Source organism: Engystomops pustulosus, chromosome 4 (genome assembly GCF_040894005.1).
Source record: "Engystomops pustulosus chromosome 4, aEngPut4.maternal, whole genome shotgun sequence".
NCBI lineage: Eukaryota > Metazoa > Chordata > Amphibia > Anura > Leptodactylidae > Engystomops > Engystomops pustulosus.
In genome coordinates this window covers 191,222,734-191,244,529 of record NC_092414.1, presented here as the reverse complement: position 1 = coordinate 191,244,529, position 21,796 = coordinate 191,222,734, and the positions used below count along the sequence as shown (strand labels likewise).

Here is a 21,796-nt window from a genome sequence, read left to right as displayed (position 1 = left end):
CGCCCCTCCAAACCCACACGGCGTGCAGGTGGTGTATTCGCTGGAATAATCACCATTTCTTTCATTGTACAAGAAATTACAATTATATCAATGCTTCCATCCCGAAAGTCTGGCTAAGAAGCCCTGAAATCTCCCCATGTGGTGTTATCCTTTAGCTCCGAATGGCGCAAATTTAATTATTTTGATGCAGGGATTAATAAGGAATTATTTCTCATTGTATAATTTATTGTACTACTCCACACACGGCATGGAGACTTCAGAGGGTGCATTGTGTAGCCAGAACCCATGAGGTATCTTCTCTTCTGTACTATAACTCAATTATTATAATTTGGAAGTCTGGTACAGAGTTTACTTCAGGACCCAGCAGCTTCATATTACACCTCTGCCCTTCTAGTCTGAAAACATAGAAACTTAGAAGGTACCACAGGCTCCTGGCAAAAAAAACAAACAAACTAGGAATGTTTTACCCCCAGTTCTGTTTTTCCATGGTTCCTTCACACGTAATCTACATTAAAGTCGAAATATATTTCTCCTAAATTTCTCTATCCCATACATAGAACTAGTTGCCAATATTCTAGAAAAGTAAAGTTCTTGGAATACCATTTATGGCACAGAGCAGCATCTCATTCCCTTGCCGTACCACACACCTTGGTGCCCATGGGCACCTCCTGTTATGTGGTTTACATGCCATCCTGACAGCCATTCCCGCCTGTTTTTGGAAAGGAACCCTAAAATAACATTAAATTGGATAATTACTTCTCATCCAATTCCCTTTTTAAAGTGGGTCCAAACTAGAGCCTGACTTTCAGATGTTTCTTGCAGATAGAGGGTTTGCAGTGTGTTTAGTTATGTCCTGAGGAGGGGACGAGCCGGTTAGGACAAGTCGGAGAATCTGCCATCCTACCTCCATTGAAATTCCTGGCCGCCTCTCACAAAAGTTCAAAGCTGGGAAACCAGAAGAGCAACATAGTTTGGAAGAAAGCTACAGGCGGACAGCTCTGAGGGAAAAATATCATTGCTATATTGATGGAGACTTGCAGATTCTCTCTAATACTGTCAGGAGCTGGTTAGTCAGGCTTGCCAGCATGTTTTCTTTAGGGGCATATTCACACACAACAGATGTGTCGCACAAATTTCTACAAATGTGAATTCTGTCAGAAATTGATTGCCACAAACCTATTTGTGATATCTCAAAAGTTATCACCATAGAAATTCTCCATAGATTCTGCCATCAACTGGATCCAGCACCTTCAGCTCTGTGATCAGCACCACGAACACATCACATACCTGTGTATCACAGGGAACATTCCTAGTTGCTGTTGCGACTATTTGTGTTGATAACTTTTGAACCACAAGAGATATCCTACAAGATCACTTCCTATTGGAAAAAAGATACCCTTAATCCAATATGGCTGCTTTAGAAATAGCAGCCATGTTCCTGACATGGCCTAAGGCCAGGAAAACACAAGGGAGTTTGATCAGTCAAACTCTCTACGTGTTTTGGCTGATATGTCCAGTCCAAATGCTGAGCTAACGAAACTGACCTGCTAGGCCCGGACATTCAGGCCAGCGCACACAGCAAGTTTGACTAATCAAACTCGCTTGTGTAAACAACATAAACAATAGGCCCCTCAACCCATTACTTGCTAGGGGGAATCAGATATGCAATTTTTGCTTTTTTTTTAAATAATATGGTGACTTTTGACACTCCCAAATACATGTATATGGCAGATAAATTTATTCAGATGTGATTGCACAGATGAGAATATCCCTTAAAAGGAAAACTACCATGAGTAGTCTACCATGTATATATGATGGTAGATTAATCCTGCCTGCCTCTGCCCTAATCTGTAATTTAATAATCCTGGAACCTAATTTGTTAATTTACATATTACTAAAATCAAGTTTTTAACGAGTCAGGCTAGATTCCAGGATTATTAAATTACAGATTAGGGCAGAGGCAGCAGGCGGCATCTACTAACAGATCTACTTCTAATAGTAGAATCCTCATGGTAGGTTTCTTTAATTGCTTTGTTTTGGCCGCTATCTGATTGTAGAGTTTTATTTCTTTTTGGAATAAATGAAGTGTGGAATCCTGTAGTCCAGAATCCGAAGATATGGCCCCCTCCTGTTGTAGAATGGTGTTATGTAGTGCGTTTTATTGATAACAGCTCTAGAGGCATCTTCTGTGTCAGACTTCCTCAAATGTGCACAGCATAACCTCTATTGTGCCCTGGTCTCTCTGAACGATCTTGTTCCATTTAGTCCTTTGATGACTCCTCCCTAAGGGTGCGGTCACACGTCGCGTTTACTGCATGCGTTTAAAAACGCATGTTTAACAATGCGTTAACACTTGCGTTTTGTAAACGCAAGCGTTAACAGCTGTTTAATTAGGCAAATCTCCCTTCAGCTGTAGCAATGCGTTTTTAAACGCATGCAGTAAATGCAACGTGTGACCGCACCCTCACAGATGGCAGCAAAATATAATGGGGCTCATTTACTTACCCGGTCCAGTCGCGATCCCGTGGTGTGTTGTCTGACGCTGATTCGGGTCTGCCGGGATTCACTAAGGTCGTGTGCCCGATATCTAGCAGGTGTCGCTGCTGCGCCGAGGTCCGCCGGAGTTCACCTTCTTCGTCCCGGGGCATGTAAGTGCTGATCTTGCGACACACAACTTTTTTAAATTCTGCGTTTTTTCCGAATCCGTTTACCGACAGCCACTCCCCCCCCCCCCCCCCATTTCTGTTGCGTGCAAGCCGGTGCCGATGCGCCACAATCCGATCGCGTGCGCCAAAATCCTGGGGCAATTCGGCGCGAATGGGAAATATTCGGGAAACCCGACGAAAATGTGTGATTCGGACCCTTAGTAAATGAGCCCCAATATGTGCACAATGGTCGTGTTTTTTTTTTGTCATCTAAAATATTCTGGTACAGATGTGAAACGACTTGATCTTCCTCAGAAAGTACTGCCATGTCCTCACTTTACTTTATACCTTCTTAGTGTTGGTCTGTCATCTATGTGCACATCTAGATACGTGTATGTGCTGACCTGATCTCTATTGGTTCTGTGACTATTTTGCACTTCCTTTTATATATCTTCTTGGTCTTGTCAACCAGGTTGTTTCATTTACTTCATTTTCACTTCCCTATACAGGCGGTCCCCTACTTAAGAACACTCGACTTACATACGACCCATAGTTACAAACGGACCACTGGATATTGGTAATTTATTGTGCTTTAGTCCCAGGCTACAATAATCAGCTGTAACAGTTATCAAAGATGTCTGTAATGAAGCTTTAGTGTTAATATTGATTCTTATGACAACCCAACATTTTTAAAATCCAATTGTCACAGAGACCAAAAAAGTTCTGGCTGGGATTACAATGATAAAATATACAGTTCTGACTTGCATACAAACTCAACTTAAGAACAAACCTACAGACCCTATCTTGTATGTAACCCGGGGACTGCCTGTATTCCTTCTAGTTGCCATTTAGGAATAATCACAAAATTTTTGTAGGTAGCAAAGGTTCCAATTGTGTCTAAAAAAAACAATGTATCGAGGATGAAAAGAAACAGGGACAATTCTGTTGCTGACAACTTTATCTGACGGTACTACCCCTATTGGGACGAACTGTGCTCTGTTCTTAAGATAGTTAAAGTTCCAGTTAATTTCCTAACTTTACCATGAGAACCAAGTCTTGGACATGTTAAATTCAACGTATCTGATCCTACTTTTGTTCCCCTAACTTACCAGTGGTTGATTGATGACATACATGTTGGGTTGAATTCGTACAACTGTTTAAACCTCCTTTCCTCTGTTAAAAAAAGCAAAGAACCGAGGTTTAACGGATGAGTAAAAAATCCCATTGACTTCAATGTAAATTTATGTCATCTGTTATGTTCCATTTAGGCATATATGAGTTATTCGTGCATTTCTTGGACGGAAGAATTTACGGCAGCTGTTGTACTTTTCTCAGTTTTTTTTTTTTTTTTTTTTAAATGCACGTATAACACACATCTGCCCACCTGACCATAACTTATCACATACATTTTACATTGATGTCAATGAGATGCCAGTTCCTCCCAAACATCAGCCGACATAACATGTATAGCCGACTCTGGATAATACTTTGCTGTGTACATGGTATAACTATTTAAAAAAATAATTTGTTATTGTGTTTTATAGGGAAGCGTCCCAAATGGCACAGATAAAGAACATGGATTTCCCCCGGTGCTTGAAAATTCAACACATTGGAAATCTCCTCCCCTTTTCACCAACAATAGCACAGTTTTTCCAGCACATGCAAGTGGACTTGTTCCTGGTAAGGATAGCCTAGGCAAAACTTGCCTTTTATTTTTAAATGAGCCTAGAGGAGTTTTCCAATCTTTGGCTATGTCCGTTTTTCATGGTCAACTTGCTTCCATTTTGCTCCCTTTTTGGAGCCATCTTTTTTTTTTTTTTTTTTTTTTTTTTTTTTTTATGGACAAGTTGCATCTGTCAGTAATTTTTATTTCCTTCACCATTTTTTTTTCTTCACTAGTTTAAAAAAATAGATTATGTTTACCGTAACCTTTGTGAAGCTAAAGATGAGCCAATAAAAAATAAAGAACGTAGTGCTGACGTGTTTAGTCCATTTTGTTACATGGGCCACTTTTGACTGCCATGTGCATCTGCCCTTAATATTGATGACCTATCCTTAAAGGAAACCTACCACTTGTAGTGGCAGGTTTCTGATGGAAATACCGGGCACCAGCTCAGGCTATCGCGGTATCGCGGTTTAAAACACTTTTTAAACTTTATAGCCGGCGCAGGCAGGTACGCGCTTGGCGCTTACCGTGCGCGCGGCTACATAGGAAGTGAATGAGAGCCGCGCGCATGGTAAGCGCCGAGCGCGTACCTGCCTGCGCCAGCTATAAAGTTTAAAAAGTGTTTTATACCGCGGTTTAAAACACTAACGAAAATAAGCTCCGGCACCAGCTCAGCCTGAGCTGGTGCCCGGTATTTCCATCAGAAACCTGCCACTACAAGTGGTAGGTTTCCTTTAAGGCAGACCGGTGTGGCACCTAGCACCCCCTCCTGTCATCAATATTAAAACGTTGGAAAACCTCTTCATGGTATCTAAATGATTTGACAGGAGTTCCTGATGCTACTATATGCACACTCTGCACATAAAACATGTATGTCTTATCTGTACTGAGAGGGGAATAATAAATAAAGCAGACCCTTATTTCCCATGATAACAAAACATTGGGCACAAAGATTAGTAGCTGAATTATTTTTTTTTTTACCTAACAACTTGTGGAAAATGGCCCGCATGCTGGTCCGTTCCCATGAAATGAACACATTGCACAGAAATATGATGCAAGGACTCCCTATCTGCTAGCTGAACTGCAACACCAACACTGTAACAATTTTATCGAAATATTTGCTGAATTTTGTCTTTAGGACTCATTGCTGCTGGAATCTTTATAATGTTCCTCCTCTGCCTATACGCCATCCTCTGGAAATGTATGGTATCCGCTCCTCAAAAGTAGGTGACATAATATTCTTTTATTGGGCTACATTTGTTCACGCTAAGCAAAAAAATGTGATTCAGACTTATCCAAAAATTCCTTCCTCATGTTTGCTACATATAAACAATCTATCGATTTAAAAAAAAAAAAAAAGTATATAATGACAATAATAAAAATATAATAAAAGTATTTTTTGTTGCTATTTATGGTTTCTTTGTGTTATTTTAAACAATAAAAATAACTAATATTAATGTTAAATAATAAAAAAATAATTAACATATAATCTTGTTTCATCGGCACTATTATGAAACTAGCTAAAAACTAAAATTAATTAAAAACAGAAAAAAGTAATAAAAAAAGTAATCCAGTAAAATTAATAAACAAAGAGCACAGTACCACAACTGAAGTACACTAGAGGTACCTGTGCCCAGATCAGGTTGAGTTTGTTTCATGGGTTACACTTTGGTGCCAGGTCAGTGAGCAGTCTAGAATAGGTGCAGCACAAGAAGTCCTGTAGAAGGTTTGACTATTTGCTAAGGAAGGCTCCTTGAACACTGCCGTGTCCATAGGAAGCCAAGGGCGCCAAAAGATGGGACATGTCCTATTTTTTTCTTGCAAGGCTCCGACACGGTAAGGGGGACAATGCAGCTATTCAAATGGATGACTGTATTGCCCATTGTAGTGAATGGGGCCTTGAGCTCTAAGTACTAAAATGGTACGGGACAGGGCTGTAAAAAAACAGTGTGCAAGGGGCCTAAGTATTAGATCTAATGATTGCTATACAGGCGGTCCCCTACTTAAGGATATTCAACTTACAGACGGCCCCTCTGCCCCCTGTGACCTCTGGTGAAGCTCTCCGGATGCTTTACTATAGTCCCAGACTGCAATGATCAGCTGTAAGTTGTCTGTAATGAAGCTTTATGGATAATCCTTGGTCCCATTACAGCAAAAAATGTTTAAACTCCGATTGGGGCAAAAAAAAAAAAATTGTCTAGAACTACAATTATAAAATATACAGTTTTGACTTGCATACAAATTCAACTTAAGAACAAACGTATGGACCCTATCTTGAACGTAACCCTCTGTACTGGAAAAGTTGTGTTCCTGAAAAAAAAAAATGACTGTCCGTAAAATATAGGCACAAAGGTGGGACTTAAAGCTCCAAGTCCCATAATAATAAATAAAAAAAAATAATTAACATATAATCTTATTTAATCGGCAGTATAATCAAACTAGCTAAGTGATAAATATAAGTAAGTAATGATAAATAATAAAACAAAGATTTGACTGCTACCTCTGCACCTCTGTTGCTGCACCATATTTATTGTATGTCGGTGCCACAATTTAGCTTCTTTTCCAATACTCACAACTTTTTTTTTTTTTTGTCTTTTTGTTGCTCAATTTGAAAGCAGCTCTTAAATCTCAACACTTTTCCGGCACTTCTAGTTTCCTGACACCCTTTTTGGCAAATTTGGCACAAAATAAGACGAACATAAAGCAAGTCTACCAGCCTCTTAACCCCTTTCATGACGCACATTTGTTCTTCTTGCGTTGCGCCAGGCCTTGCGCTACAATATAACAACACAGTGCAAATCGCCGCTAAAATAAGGTGCCAAAAAACTACCCTAGTGCCAAAATTAATAAATGCCACTCCATGGAGTTTTGTTTTATCAATACTTCCGGTTAAACAAACATTTATTTTATCCAACAGAAAACGGAAAAAACGTGGTCCTACCAGCTCGCACTCTCAGAAGCCACTTGTGGTGTAATCGGGTTGTGCCACCTATTGTGACTAAGTGTCATCTGCTGGACTTTTGGATTTCTTCTATTTTGGATCTCTGACCCTTGTTGCAGATTACTAGAGAATACTGTATTATTATTTGAAGCCTTCCAGCAGAACATCACACATTGAACGTTCCCATATCTGGACTTCTGCAGACTATCTCCCTCCGACTACCTGCAGAGCAGGTCTGAATTTGTGTATATATTTGCCCTGGTATTTATTCTCTGCAAGCCCTAACGCCAGTTCTACAGCAGGATCCCCTATTATAGTGCTGTAAATAAAGACTTGAGTTTTTCGCCTCCGAGCTGAAGACTCCTTTTGAGGAGATGTGGCATAAGCAGCATCCTGCCCCCAGCAGTGGAAGAAGAATGCACCCCCTCTCCTTATAGTAATGACTAATGGACAATAGAGACTTGCAATCATATAACAATCATCAGCCTTGGATGCAAAGTTAGAAAACTAATTTATTTTTGTATGTGGAAAAAACTTTTGAGTCTCTTCTTGTATGCCTGTACGCATAACTTACAAGTGAGATTAATAAAGATGTATATCATAACGACCCTTCTGGAAAGGTTATATATACAGGGTTTTCTATACCAAACTCAAGTAGGAGGCGATACAAGTGATTAGGACTGGGCAGATGGATATCATCCGCCTGATCCTTTTTTTTTCTCTAGGATTTGGGATTTTTCATGCAAACATGCTGCATATTCTGTTATAGCAAGTTTATGTGGTTGAATAAAATTTTAAAATGTGGTCCCGGGCAAAATTCCTAACAGAGACCCCCTTCCCGATCAGTTTCCATCAGAATTGTGACTGTTCTAGACTGTTTTCTGGCATGAAATTTAATTTAATTTATGATGATGAAATTTGGTCATGAAATATGCCTGTAGTTGCATACAGGGGTGAACCAAGCCTTTCTGCTGCCTGAGGTGAGCCAAAAAGAGACGTCCCCTCCCCCATATATGTAATATATCAGGGCGTGCCAGGACCATATCCATATTGGTTTGGTGTGAAAATAAAGCACCATGTAGTATAAAATGCATACAGTGTACCGCCATGTAGTATAAAATGCATATAGTGTACAGCCAAGTAGTATAAAATGCATACAGCGTACAGCCAAGTAGTACAAAATGCATATAGCGTACCGCCATGTAGTACAAAATGCATATAGCGTACCGCCATGTAGTACAAAATGCATATAGTGTACAGCCATGTAGTACAAAATGCATATAGTGTACAGCCATGTAGTACAAAATGCATATAGTGTACAGCCATGTAGTACATTTTAATAGTGAGGAGGTATTCACTGACAGTGAAGCTGGGAAAGCATTTTCTCAATGTATGTCTGTGGGATGTGTAGAATCAGCACAATGGTGCAATAGTCCAGACAGATTAGGGAAGTATGTGGGAATTAGGTACAGTGGAAAATCTTAGTCACACGCTAGCGATCATTGAACCACGCACCAGCAGGACACACTTACTGTGAACTTTGATAGTAATTATGGGATTAAGAAACATAACTGAGGGCTGGGCCTTTATTTTAGGAGTAAATGATAGATGTGAGACTGGAGATGTTCATAATGAGCAAAGGAGGAACGAGCCGGAGTAAAGGTCAAGGATGTTATAGGGGAAAGTTTACTTTTATGATGTCTTCATCGTCCAGTTGGAATTTTCTACCTTTTGTAAGCAATTTAGATTATTGATTGCAGTATCAGACAACACAGGGCTTATTTGTAGTCTGTTACCATGGAGACAGAGGTTTTCTTAGGAGCTGAATACACAAACCAGTAGACTATTGGTCATAAACCTGCATGTTGTTACTGCCACTTTAACCACAATCATAGCATAAACTTATATTGTTACACTCATTTGGTTTAATTGAATGGGGCTGTTTAAGTATGCTGGCAGATTGCCACCTATGGCAAGCCTAATCTATCTAATTATGTGGTAAGACAAAAAAAAATAATATTGAATGAGAAGACAGAGACCTAAGTAAACGATCCAGGGCAAAATCTGTAACTGTTAAATTTTATCTAACATGAGCCACCTTATGTGGCCATGGCTGGATTATAGGGTGGGCATCAAGGATACGAGCCCCAGGGCCCCAACCATCCTGCCTGAAACTTAATTAGCTGTATCCGTGTGCTGGGGACAGGGGGATACTGCAAAACTTCCGTAGAGTACAGAGAGTCATACACTCCCTCTGCTACCCTGGTTCCTGGTGTAGAGCCAAACCATGTGAAGGGGTGGTGCTACCTGAGTGGGTAGACATGGTCCCTCATGTACCGTGACATCGCTGTGAGCATTAACTCTGTATTGTGACACCAATGTTATGTATTATCTCTGTATGGTGACATCACTGTGTGAATTATGAGGTTCTGCAGCAGCTGACACATAGTGACAGCAACCATGTGTACTATTGAGGGTTTCTGCAGCAGCTGCAGTGTGTATTATGAGGTTATAGGTTGGGGTTTTTATTCAGTATCATTTTACAGCCAATTTTGTTATTTGGGATTTTTAGAGAAGCATTATTTCAAGGAAATAGCATTTACTTTTTTGAAAAAAAATTCATTTGGGAAGGGCGTCCAGCATCTTCCACCCAGGGGCCTTTAACACCTTCAATTCGGTCCTGTATGTGGCAGATGAGCCTATGTGCCCCACAGAAACCAGAGTCTGGGGGCAACTCCTACTCCTCTGCCCCTATTAAAGGGGTTTTTCCACGAACCAAGATCCAAAAGATAGGGCCTAACTTGCTGATCGGTGGGGTCTCAGTGATCCTGGGATCCCTCGTTCACGTGACAACCTCACTGATCAACAAGTTAGGCCCTATCCTGTGGATAGGGCCTAACTTGGTTTGTGGGAACCCCTTTGACTCTTTACCTACGAGAAAGCCCCTTTTGTCACATCCTTCCAACAGACTCTGAGTTGATGCGAATGAATGTCTAGCCACCATAGCACAGCGGGCACAAGTTGGCGCACAGGAGAGAAGGAGGGGGTGAGCGCTGCTCGCCACCGTCCCTCTCTATAGAGTTACACGGCGCACGGTGCCGTAGTCCGGGTAAAGATAGGAATGGTACGGTGCCGCACTGCTCCATTGCGTGCCTATGGGGAACGTATGTACGCCCGCAAGCTTGTGGCCGGTTATACGTCCCCCAATGGTCGCGTGAATGTAGCCTAATACTGTAGCCTTTTGTTTGATGAGAATAGATATATCGACCGAGATTTATCAGAAGTGTCTGAGGTAAAACTGTTCTAGTTAATTTTATAAACAGCTGTGGGGAAATGAAAGCTGAGCTCTGATTGGTTTCCATGAGCAACCAGAGCAGTTTTACCTCAGACACTTCTGATAAATCTCCCCCCGATCCTTATCCAGAATATAACCAGTACCAACCCTGACTTACAACTTACTCACGCACATAGACACACTATAGCTAACAATGGCAAGTCCGGGAGCGTCACACCTTCATGACTAATGTATGACACCTATACCTGTCAGTATTTATAGCATGGGCTGCAAGTAAATACTATACGTTCTTTATTTATAGCTTTGTTGAAGACTCATTGTAAATCCATTTTGAAGGGTTTTCTATATGTATGTGTTTGGAATCCTAGAAAGTCTAGAAACCTGTACATTAATATTTCCATTCTGCCTCTTCACCTTAGTTTTTGGTGGGGCTGTCAGGACCTGAAAAAACTTCTGACATTATATATACATTACTAATGTAAAGACATTACCAGTCAGAAACAGAAGACTAAACAATCCTTGAACTCAACTAATTAGAGTATGGAACTTCTTAGGACTTCCTGACTCCCTCCCTATTAGTTCTGTAGATACAGACTACTTAAAGGGAGTCAACATCTCTCTGAACCCTCACAAGTCAAAACAGCATTGTTTAGGGCACTTAATAAACTTTTTAGACATATGTTTCCTGTTATCAATCAATCTGTTTGCAACACCCTCGCCGATGCAAGGCAGAGGAGTGGTTGCGAATACGTCCCACCATGTAGCTTGCAGCCTGTGTAGGGTCTGATCAGCCCCACAGCATGTCACTACATAACCCTAGATAACACAGATAAACACTGCAGAGGTAGAACCTGCCTGGCAAGGCAGAAGTTAATTGTTTTGTGTGATGTCATATGTGTCAGCCAATCACATGTGTTACACTCTGTTTCTGTAAGCTGGGATGTAATTGGAGGAGTATCCACCACCTGACCAGTGGGAGTAACAAAACCCATGGTCAGGAAACTTGAGCTCAGAAGGAGAAGAGAGTGCAGTGTGAGGAGAGAGTTCACTCTCTCAGATTAGAGACTCAGATGAGTCTGTGCAGCCAGCACACCAGACAAGAGCAGATGAGCCCAGCTCCCTGCCTGAGTGTAGTGAGTTAGTGAGAGGAAAGGGGTATCACCCTACCTTCAAGGGTGATACCTGAAGCAACCCAGGATAAAGCTGAAGCATCCTTCCAGGACACAGCTAACTCTCAGCCTGCCCTTTGCATCCAGGCTGATGATCCATCCTGTGGCTCCCTCCAACTACATCTCCAGCATTCCACCATCCTGTTAAGGCACGTTGCTATGGTTTCTGTCGGTTCCAATAAAGAACTGTAAGTTATTTTTGTTCAACGTCTGCCTCCGTCTGGTCCCTGCTACTACGGCTGTCACCATCACGGGCACCCTATCCACTACACTGGGACTCATACTCCAGACCCCAAAGGGTTGCCCCAGGGAGAACCGTTATAGCAGCCTCTCCCTCATCATTTCTTGCCAACACCACCCTGCTGGAGAACTGCCAGGCAGTAGGAGAGCCCTCCGGTTCCCCATACCAAGCACCGTGACACTAGCGTGCCTAGGCCGCAACCGCCAGCCACTCAGGTACTGCGGGCCCCGGCTGACTTCAGGCCTCAAGAAAAGGCTAGGCCCCGGTGGGGGATGTTGCATGTTGTTTTAGAAAAAAATAAATTTTTAACTTTATCCAAATCAGGTTATTAGTGTACTGTGGGTGTGACCATGACAGCATGAGCTCCCACCCCCAAAGCCCCATCATAGGCAACATAAAATAAAATAACCAAGATATGTTCAAATCCTCCAGATTTTAACATGAATGTTTATTTTTGGACCTTGCAGACTGATACAGGAGAAAGTCTTTGACACAAATTTTGGATGAAGGAGCAACAAGCTCCATCTTCACCCAACAGCTGGGATAACGTCTTGAAGCTCTGACTGGATATTTTGGCAATTTAATTAAAATCAATTATCACTATCAGATCTGTAATAACTTTTGTGGTTCAAAAGTTATCAACCAAGAAAACGAAAGTGAAAGCAAAACCTCAAATAGACTGAAAATGTCTACAGGCTAAGGGTCCACGCACACTAACCTATGGGGGACGTATAAAAATTTTACGGCCGCTTATACATCCCCCATTGTTGTCTATGGCGCTCGGTACGGTGAGTGCAACATGTGCTCACTGTACTGTACCGTGGCTGCAAAAAAGCACCGTGTGCTCTATCTTTGGCCATACGGCTCTATTCCATATGAGAAGAGGAGGGGCAAGCAGCGCTCCCTTCTCCTCCTCTCCACCGCGCTCGACGTGTACCCGGACGGCTTAGGATGAGCTGCCACACGTTAGTGTACATGAGCCCTAAAATCAAACCTTACTTTTTATTTAGGTGCCTTAAAAAGAGAAGTACCAATGGAGATGATTCATGTTTTGTTACTTTATTATATTCATTAAAATTTGGCAAAAATTTTCTACTGGAGAGCGTCTTCAAGAGTTTTAAATATTTCATGCTAATATTTGCTTTTGTTCTACAATATCTAGGTTGAAGCCGGTAATCTCTCTTATGTACCTGGCGTGCAGGAATAACTATCTGTACCTCCATCGTTTCCATTATATGTCTAGAGCTTTATGGGAATTCCTGATCTTTGTCCTATGTTCAAGGCCCAACGATCAGACGACAAACACAATCCCGCCGGCTGCCAGCGTCTTTTATGTAACATTAGCACTGGGTATTCACATTACACTTAACGGTTAACATTCAACCATTTATTGTCAGTAAATTATGTTATAATTTACTGACAAATGATTTGGCATTGTGTAGGATTAGTGATTTTTTTCAGACAAGGAAGTATAAGGAAATTTTATTTAATAAGTGACTTCAGAATTCTTATAAAGGTCGGAGCTCTGCTTTTTCACTAAAATGTTTCAAATCCTCTTGTTCTCTCTAGAGGCAGGAAGTAATAGTTCTTCTCAGGGTGCATTCACAAATCGCGTTGAATGCATGAGTTTCCAAATGCAATGGATTGCATGAAATTGCAATGGATTGCATGATAAATGAAATTTACCTATTTAAATGGCTGTTAACATTTGCATCTACAAAACGCAAGCGTTAATGCATGTGTTAACATGTGTTTGTTAACACATGTGCTAACGCATTTGTTAACAGGTGCATTTTGTAAGTGTAAATATAAACAGCCGTTGAATTAGGCAAATCTGGCTTCAGCAGATTCATTGCGTTTTGAAACGCATGTGTTCAACGCCACATGTGAATGCCCCCAAGTCTTCTCATATGGGAAAATAACACCTAGTGGGAGTGTAACCCCCATGGTAATGATATAGGAACAGTCCATTATTGGGGTGAAGTGCTGAGAGGTCTAGTGTTATCTGTAGTGTTTCGTGGGGCACTGCTAGTGTCTAGAGGAACATGCCTAGATGTTGGTTTTTTAAGGGAGGAGGCCATAGTTAACACATATACGAAGATTACCACAGTCACATTGACTGGATCTTTAAATAAGTTAATCATGATGGATTTTAATGATACATTTCCTTTAAATATAGAAGCAGAAGCAAGAGTGTCAGCGAGCCAGTGATCGAAGTCTTAGATTCTCACTGGATGTGGACCCAATAGGACTGATCACCCTACTGAGCTCTGTAATTCCAGCTTTCTAGGGAGTTGTAACCCAGTTTCCTAGTAATTGCACCTCGTAGGCTGCATAGTGTAACAATAGCACCACCTAGTGGTGTTAAAGAAATAGTCAGGAACTGGATCTTTATCTGAAGCTCCTATTCCCAACTATGGGGGATATATAAGGCTTCTGCACCTGTGATTATTTTCCCCTATGCGCCACCTCGATTTTTCATACAAGAGATAAACGCTGTCGAAGCCTCTTAATGGAGCCGAGCGACTGCGTATGCTATATAACCCCCTATGCCTTTAACTGCTGGTATGTTTCTAGATACTATACAACTAAAGATATGGGCGTCTGAAGTCTAAAACTTGACTCCTCTCAGGTAAAATATGACTCTTCTCTGCATATTTTGACATGACTTCGGGGAGATTTTTTTATAGATTAAAGGGCAAGATTACATATAAAAGAGGGAAGTCTAGAAAGGACATTTCATACTCATGCTTCATGCACATGAACATATGACCGCCACGCGGGAGAGGAGGAGTGGGTGAGTGCTGCTCCCCTTCGCCCCTCTCCATAGAAAATACTAGCCGCACGGCCATAGATACGGCCAAAGGTAGAGCAGGCTCTGTCTTTTAGAGACTACGGCTTGGAACGGTGAGCGTTTGTTGCCCTCACCGTAACGAGCCCATGCGCCATAGCCGTCAATGGGGGACATACAGTATGTATGGCCGCAAGTTTGAGGCTGTACATATGTCCCCCTGACGGTCATGTGAATGAGCCCTTAAGGCGGCTTGTAGTTTAATGGGGTAAAATCTAGTTAAGCTGTTGTTATTCTCTGGACGCTATAATGGGAATGACGCCCTATCGATTCATTAAATAAAGCCTTTTTGTAGCCCTACTTAAAAAGAGATGGGGGTCATTTCAATTCTGAACGTAATGTGGAACCACCATATCTCACCATGACTCTCCTTACAGTAGATGGGAAGAATAGCAATGGCAACAGGTCCTGCAGGTAGATATTGGGTAGAGGTAGGTCCTGTAAGGCTACCAACAAAGCTACAGAGATAGGCAGAGTCTAACATCTTAAACAACATCTCAACATGGTCAAATCCTTGTTAGGATACTAGTATTAACTATTCATCACGGACCATTTCCCCAAATATGTTCTCTCCATCGAGTTCCCACCCTGACCAGCACTGCAGCCATGAGCCAGAAAGGAAGAGATCTTGGAAGGTTTTGAAGAGAAAAAGCCCCAGATCCTTATTCTGGTGACTCTTCTCAGCTATGCCAGGGGCAGGGGCGTAACTAGGAGAGGCAGGGCCCCACAGCAGACTTCTGAATGGGGCCAAAAAACCAATAAAGCCCACGTATGCAGTCTCTTCTGCTCTCAAGAATCAAGAACCAGCAATACCAAAACAAAGAGCTTTAAGAAAAAGCTCTTGAAAGCTTTAAAGCTCTTTGTTTTGGTATTGCTGGTTCTGAATGGGGCCACCCTGCCATATACAGACATATGCAGGGCCGGATCAAGGTTGGTGGGGGCCCCTGGGCGCAAAATCTGGTGGAGGCCCCCACTGAGTGCAGCATGTATACATGTCCTCCTGCTCACTATCCACTAACCCCGCAGTAACACAGCTACATACAGCCGCCTCGCCCCCAGTAACACAGCTACGTACAGCCGCCTCGCCCCCAGTAACACAGCTACATACAGCCGCCTCGCCCCCAGTAACACAGCTACATGCAGCCGCCTCGCCCCCAGTAACACAGCTACATGCAGCCGCCTCGCCCCCAGTAACACAGCTACATGCAGCCGCCTCGCCCCCAGTAACACAGCTACATGCAGCCGCCTCGCCCCCAGTAACACAGCTACATACAGCCGCCTCGCCCCCAGTAACACAGCTACATACAGCCGCCTCGCCCCCAGTAACACAGCTACATGCAGCCGCCTCGCCCCCAGTAACACAGCTACATGCAGCCGCCTCGCCCCCAGTAACACAGCTACGTACAGCCGCCTCGCCCCCAGTAACACAGCTACGTACAGCCGCCTCGCCCCCAGTAACACAGCTACGTACAGCCGCCTCGCCCCCAGTAACACAGCTACGTACAGCCGCCTCGCCCCCAGTAACACAGCTACGTACAGCCGCCTAGCCCCCAGTAACACAGCTACGTACAGCCGCCTCGCCCCCAGTAACACAGCTACGTACAGGCGCCTCGCCCCCAGTAACACAGCTACGTACAGCAGCCTCGCCCCCAGTAACACAGCTACGTACAGCCGCCTCGCCCCCAGTAACACAGCTACGTACAGCCGCCTCGCCCCCAGTAACACAGCTACGTACAGCCGCCTCGCCCCCAGTAACACAGCTACGTACAGCCGCCTCGCCCCCAGTAACACAGCTACGTACAGCCGCCTCGCCCCCAGTAACACAGCTACGTACAGCCGCCTCGCCCCCAGTAACACAGCTACGTACAGCCGCCTCGCCCCCAGTAACACAGCTACGTACAACCGCCTCGCCCCCAGTAACACAGCTACGTACAGCCGCCTCGCCCCCAGTAACACAGCTACGTACAGCCGCCTCGCCCCCAGTAACACAGCTACGTACAGCCGCCTCGCCCCCAGTAACACAGCTACGTACAGCCGCCTCGCCCCCAGTAACACATCTACGTACAGCCGCCTCGCCCCCAGTAACACAGCTACGTACAGCCGCCTCGCCCCCAGTAACACAGCTACGTACAGCCGCCTCGCCCCCAGTAACACAGCTACGTACAGCCGCCTCGCCCCCAGTAACACAGCTACGTACAGCCGCCTCGCCCCCAGTAACACAGCTACGTACAGCCGCCTCGCCCCCAGTAACACAGCTTCGTACAGCCGCCTCGCCCCCAGTAACACAGCTACGTACAGCCGCCTCGCCCCCAGTAACACAGCTACGTACAGCCGCCTCGCCCCCAGTAACACAGCTACGTACACCCGCCTCGCCCCCAGTAACACATCTTTATATCTACCTTCACCCCTACCAGATTTGCAGTCCCATTTAACATACACCTCAGCCCGCACCAGACATGCAGTCCCGCAGTTTATACAATTACACACATTTATACACTGATATATACACACATAAAGTTCTACACTCGTATGCTTGCACCCATATATATACACAAGTATACACACACATTTATGTACCCATATACATTTATACACTAATACACAGAGTATACACAAACTCATAAAGTATATACAGGCAGTCCCCGGGTTACATACAAGATAGGGTCCGGAGGTTTGTTCTTAAGTTGAATTTGTATGTAAGTCGAAACTGTATATTTAATAATTGTAGATCCAGACAAAAAAAATTTTGGCCCCAGTGACAATTGGAGTTTAAACATTTTTTGTTGTAATGGGACCAAGGATTATCAATAAAGCTTCATTACAGACACCTTACAGCTGATTATTGCAATCTGGGACTATAGTAAAGCATCCAGAGAGCTTCACCAGAGGTCAGAGTGGTCTGTCTGTAACTATGGGTTGTCTGTAAGTCGGGTGTCCTTAAGTAGGGGACCGCCTGTACACACATACAGTATATACACATCACACATACTGCATACACATTATATACTATATATATATATATACAGTATACACTGACCACATATACACATACATGCAGTATAAAAACACCATATACACACATGCTGCATATACATACAGAATATACCCACATACAGCAAATACACACACATTCAGTATATACAGCATTTTCTCACACACACACACATTCCGTATACAGAGCATATACATACATACCACCAGGGCCGGATCAAGGTTGGTGGGGGCCCCTGGGCGCAAAATCTGGTGGAGGCCCCCACTGAGTGCAGCATGTATACATGTCCTCCTGCTCACTATCCACTAACCCCGCAGTAACACAGCTACATACAGCCGCCTCGCCCCCAGTAACACAGCTACGTACAGCCGCCTCGCCCCCAGTAACACAGCTACATACAGCCGCCTCGCCCCCAGTAACACAGCTACATGCAGCCGCCTCGCCCCCAGTAACACAGCTACATGCAGCCGCCTCGCCCCCAGTAACACAGCTACATGCAGCCGCCTCGCCCCCAGTAACACAGCTACATGCAGCTGTCTCATCCCTAGTAACACAGCTACATACAGCCGCCTCGCCCCCAGTAACACAGCTACATACAGCCGCCTCGCCCCCAGTAACACAGCTACATACAGCCCCCAGTAACACAGCTACATACAGCCCCCTCGCCCCCAGTAACACAGCTACATACAGCCGCCTCGCCCCCAGTAACACAGCTACATACAGCCGCCTCGCCCCCAGTAACACAGCTACATACAGCCGCCTCGCCCCCAGTAACACAGCTACATGCAGCCGCCACGCCCCCAGTAACACAGCTACATGCAGCCGCCTCGCCCCCAGTAACACAGCTACGTACAGCCGCCTCGCCCCCAGTAACACAGCTACGTACAGCCGCCTCGCCCCCAGTAACACAGCTACATGCAGCCGCCTCGCCCCCAGTAACACAGCTACGTACAGCCGCCTCGCCCCCAGTAACACAGCTACGTACAGCCGCCTCGCCCCCAGTAACACAGCTACGTACAGCCGCCTCGCCCCCAGTAACACAGCTACGTACAGCCGCCTCGCCCCCAGTAACACAGCTACGTACAGCCGCCTAGCCCCCAGTAACACAGCTACGTACAGCCGCCTCGCCCCCAGTAACACAGCTACGTACAGGCGCCTCGCCCCCAGTAACACAGCTACGTACAGCAGCCTCGCCCCCAGTAACACAGCTACGTACAGCCGCCTCGCCCCCAGTAACACAGCTACGTACAGCCGCCTCGCCCCCAGTAACACAGCTACGTACAGCCGCCTCGCCCCCAGTAACACAGCTACGTACAGCCGCCTCGCCCCCAGTAACACAGCTACGTACAGCCGCCTCGCCCCCAGTAACACAGCTACGTACAGCCGCCTCGCCCCCAGTAACACAGCTACGTACAGCCGCCTCGCCCCCAGTAACACAGCTACGTACAGCCGCCTCGCCCCCAGTAACACAGCTACGTACAGCCGCCTCGCCCCCAGTAACACAGCTACGTACAGCCGCCTCGCCCCCAGTAACACAGCTACGTACAGCCGCCTCGCCCCCAGTAACACAGCTACGTACAGCCGCCTCGCCCCCAGTAACACAGCTACGTACAGCCGCCTCGCCCCCAGTAACACAGCTACGTACAGCCGCCTCGCCCCCAGTAACACAGCTTCGTACAGCCGCCTCGCCCCCAGTAACACAGCTACGTACAGCCGCCTCGCCCCCAGTAACACAGCTACGTACAGCCGCCTCGCCCCCAGTAACACAGCTACGTACACCCGCCTCGCCCCCAGTAACACATCTTTATATCTACCTTCACCCCTACCAGATTTGCAGTCCCATTTAACATACACCTCAGCCCGCACCAGACATGCAGTCCCGCAGTTTATACAATTACACACATTTATACACTGATATATACACACATAAAGTTCTACACTCGTATGCTTGCACCCATATATATACACAAGTATACACACACATTTATGTACCCATATACATTTATACACTAATACACAGAGTATACACAAACTCATAAAGTATATACAGGCAGTCCCCGGGTTACATACAAGATAGGGTCCGGAGGTTTGTTCTTAAGTTGAATTTGTATGTAAGTCGAAACTGTATATTTAATAATTGTAGATCCAGACAAAAAAAAATTTTGGCCCCAGTGACAATTGGAGTTTAAACATTTTTTGTTGTAATGGGACCAAGGATTATCAATAAAGCTTCATTACAGACACCTTACAGCTGATTATTGCAATCTGGGACTATAGTAAAGCATCCAGAGAGCTTCACCAGAGGTCAGAGTGGTCTGTCTGTAACTATGGGTTGTCTGTAAGTCGGGTGTCCTTAAGTAGGGGACCGCCTGTACACACATACAGTATATACACATCACACATACTGCATACACATTATATACTATATATATATATATATACAGTATACACTGACCACATATACACATACATGCAGTATAAAAACACCATATACACACATGCTGCATATACATACAGAATATACCCACATACAGCAAATACACACACATTCAGTATATACAGCATTTTCTCACACACACACACATTCCGTATACAGAGCATATACATACATACCACATACACAGCATATAAACATAAATCACATATATATATATATGAATAAATACAGTATATACATATATAGACAGTAGATGCGTATAGACAGTAGATGCGTATATACACAATATATGTGTGTGTGTCACAATATATGTGTGTGTGTGTATGTGTATATATATATATATATATATATATATATATATATATATGACAGGAGATGCCTATATACACATATAGACATTAGATGCATATATACATATATACACATATAGACAGTAGATGCATATATACACATATACACACAGTATATACACTGTATATACATATATACACAGAATATACATCTTATATACACACAGATAAATACATAATGTAATGTATACTTACCCTTTTAGGGTGACCGGCAGTCGCGTGAGGCGGGTGTTCGGGGTGGGGGGGTTCTTCCAGTTGCTTGTTCGGACGGGAGGGGTGGGGGGCGGCTGCCTGTTCGGACGGGTGGTGGTGGTGGGGGGAGGGGGGCTAGCGGAGGAAGGCCACTTTTTCCAGGGGGGGAGGGAGAGCGAAGGTCGGACGTTTGTTCCGGGAAGGGAGGCGGGGGGGGGCGGTTTATCGGTGGACGGCCGCTGTTTCCGCCGGGGAGGAGGAGCGGAGGACAGCTCCTTGTTGGGGGGGGATGGAGGACGGCTGCTTTTTCCGCCGGGGCGGAGGATGGGCGCTTGTTTCGGGGGGGAAGGGGGAGTTGTGGAGGACGGACGCTTGCTCCGGCGGGGGGGGATGGAGGAAGCCCGCTTGTTCCGCCGGGGGTGAGGAGCGGAGTACGGACGTTTTTTGGGCATGGGGGGGAGGGAGCGGAGGACGGCCACTTGTTCGGGCGGGGGGGGGGGGGGGTTGGGGAGCGGAAGACGGACGCTTGTTCAGGCGGGGGAGGAGGGAGGCGGGGTTGCGGGCGGGAAGGCCTGGCCATGCAGCGGGATGGACGGGCAGGGAGGTGGGAACCTGTGCCGGGGGGCGGACGGCTCGGCCATGCACCTGAAGGGCGGGCGGGGAGGCGGTAACTTGTGCCTTGGGGCGGACGGCTCGGCGATGCAGGGGGATATGCGGGGAGGCGGTCACCTGTGCCGGGGGCCGGGCGGACGGCTCAGGGCGGTGGCGGCTGAGGAGTCAGGGCCCGGGGGCGCGATCTGGTGGGGGCCCCCTGGGGGGGGCAAGATGGTGGGGGCCCCGGGGCTCTAGCCCCGTGAGCCCCGCCTATAATCCGGCCCTGGACATATGGGATATAAACAGACATACAGTATATACACACCATACACCATCGGCATATACACATCACAGATACACACACATATAAAGCATATATACATCACATACACATATATATATATATATATATACTACCCTGTA

The 21,796-nt window shown here is 45.0% G+C and overlaps 1 protein-coding gene across 1 annotated transcript in view; it reads right to left on the bottom strand.

Moving 5' to 3' along the window:
- MYL7 (myosin light chain 7) overlaps positions 1-21,796 on the bottom strand; it is a 173,878-nt gene that overhangs the window by 72,735 nt on the left and 79,347 nt on the right. The window lies entirely within an intron of this gene.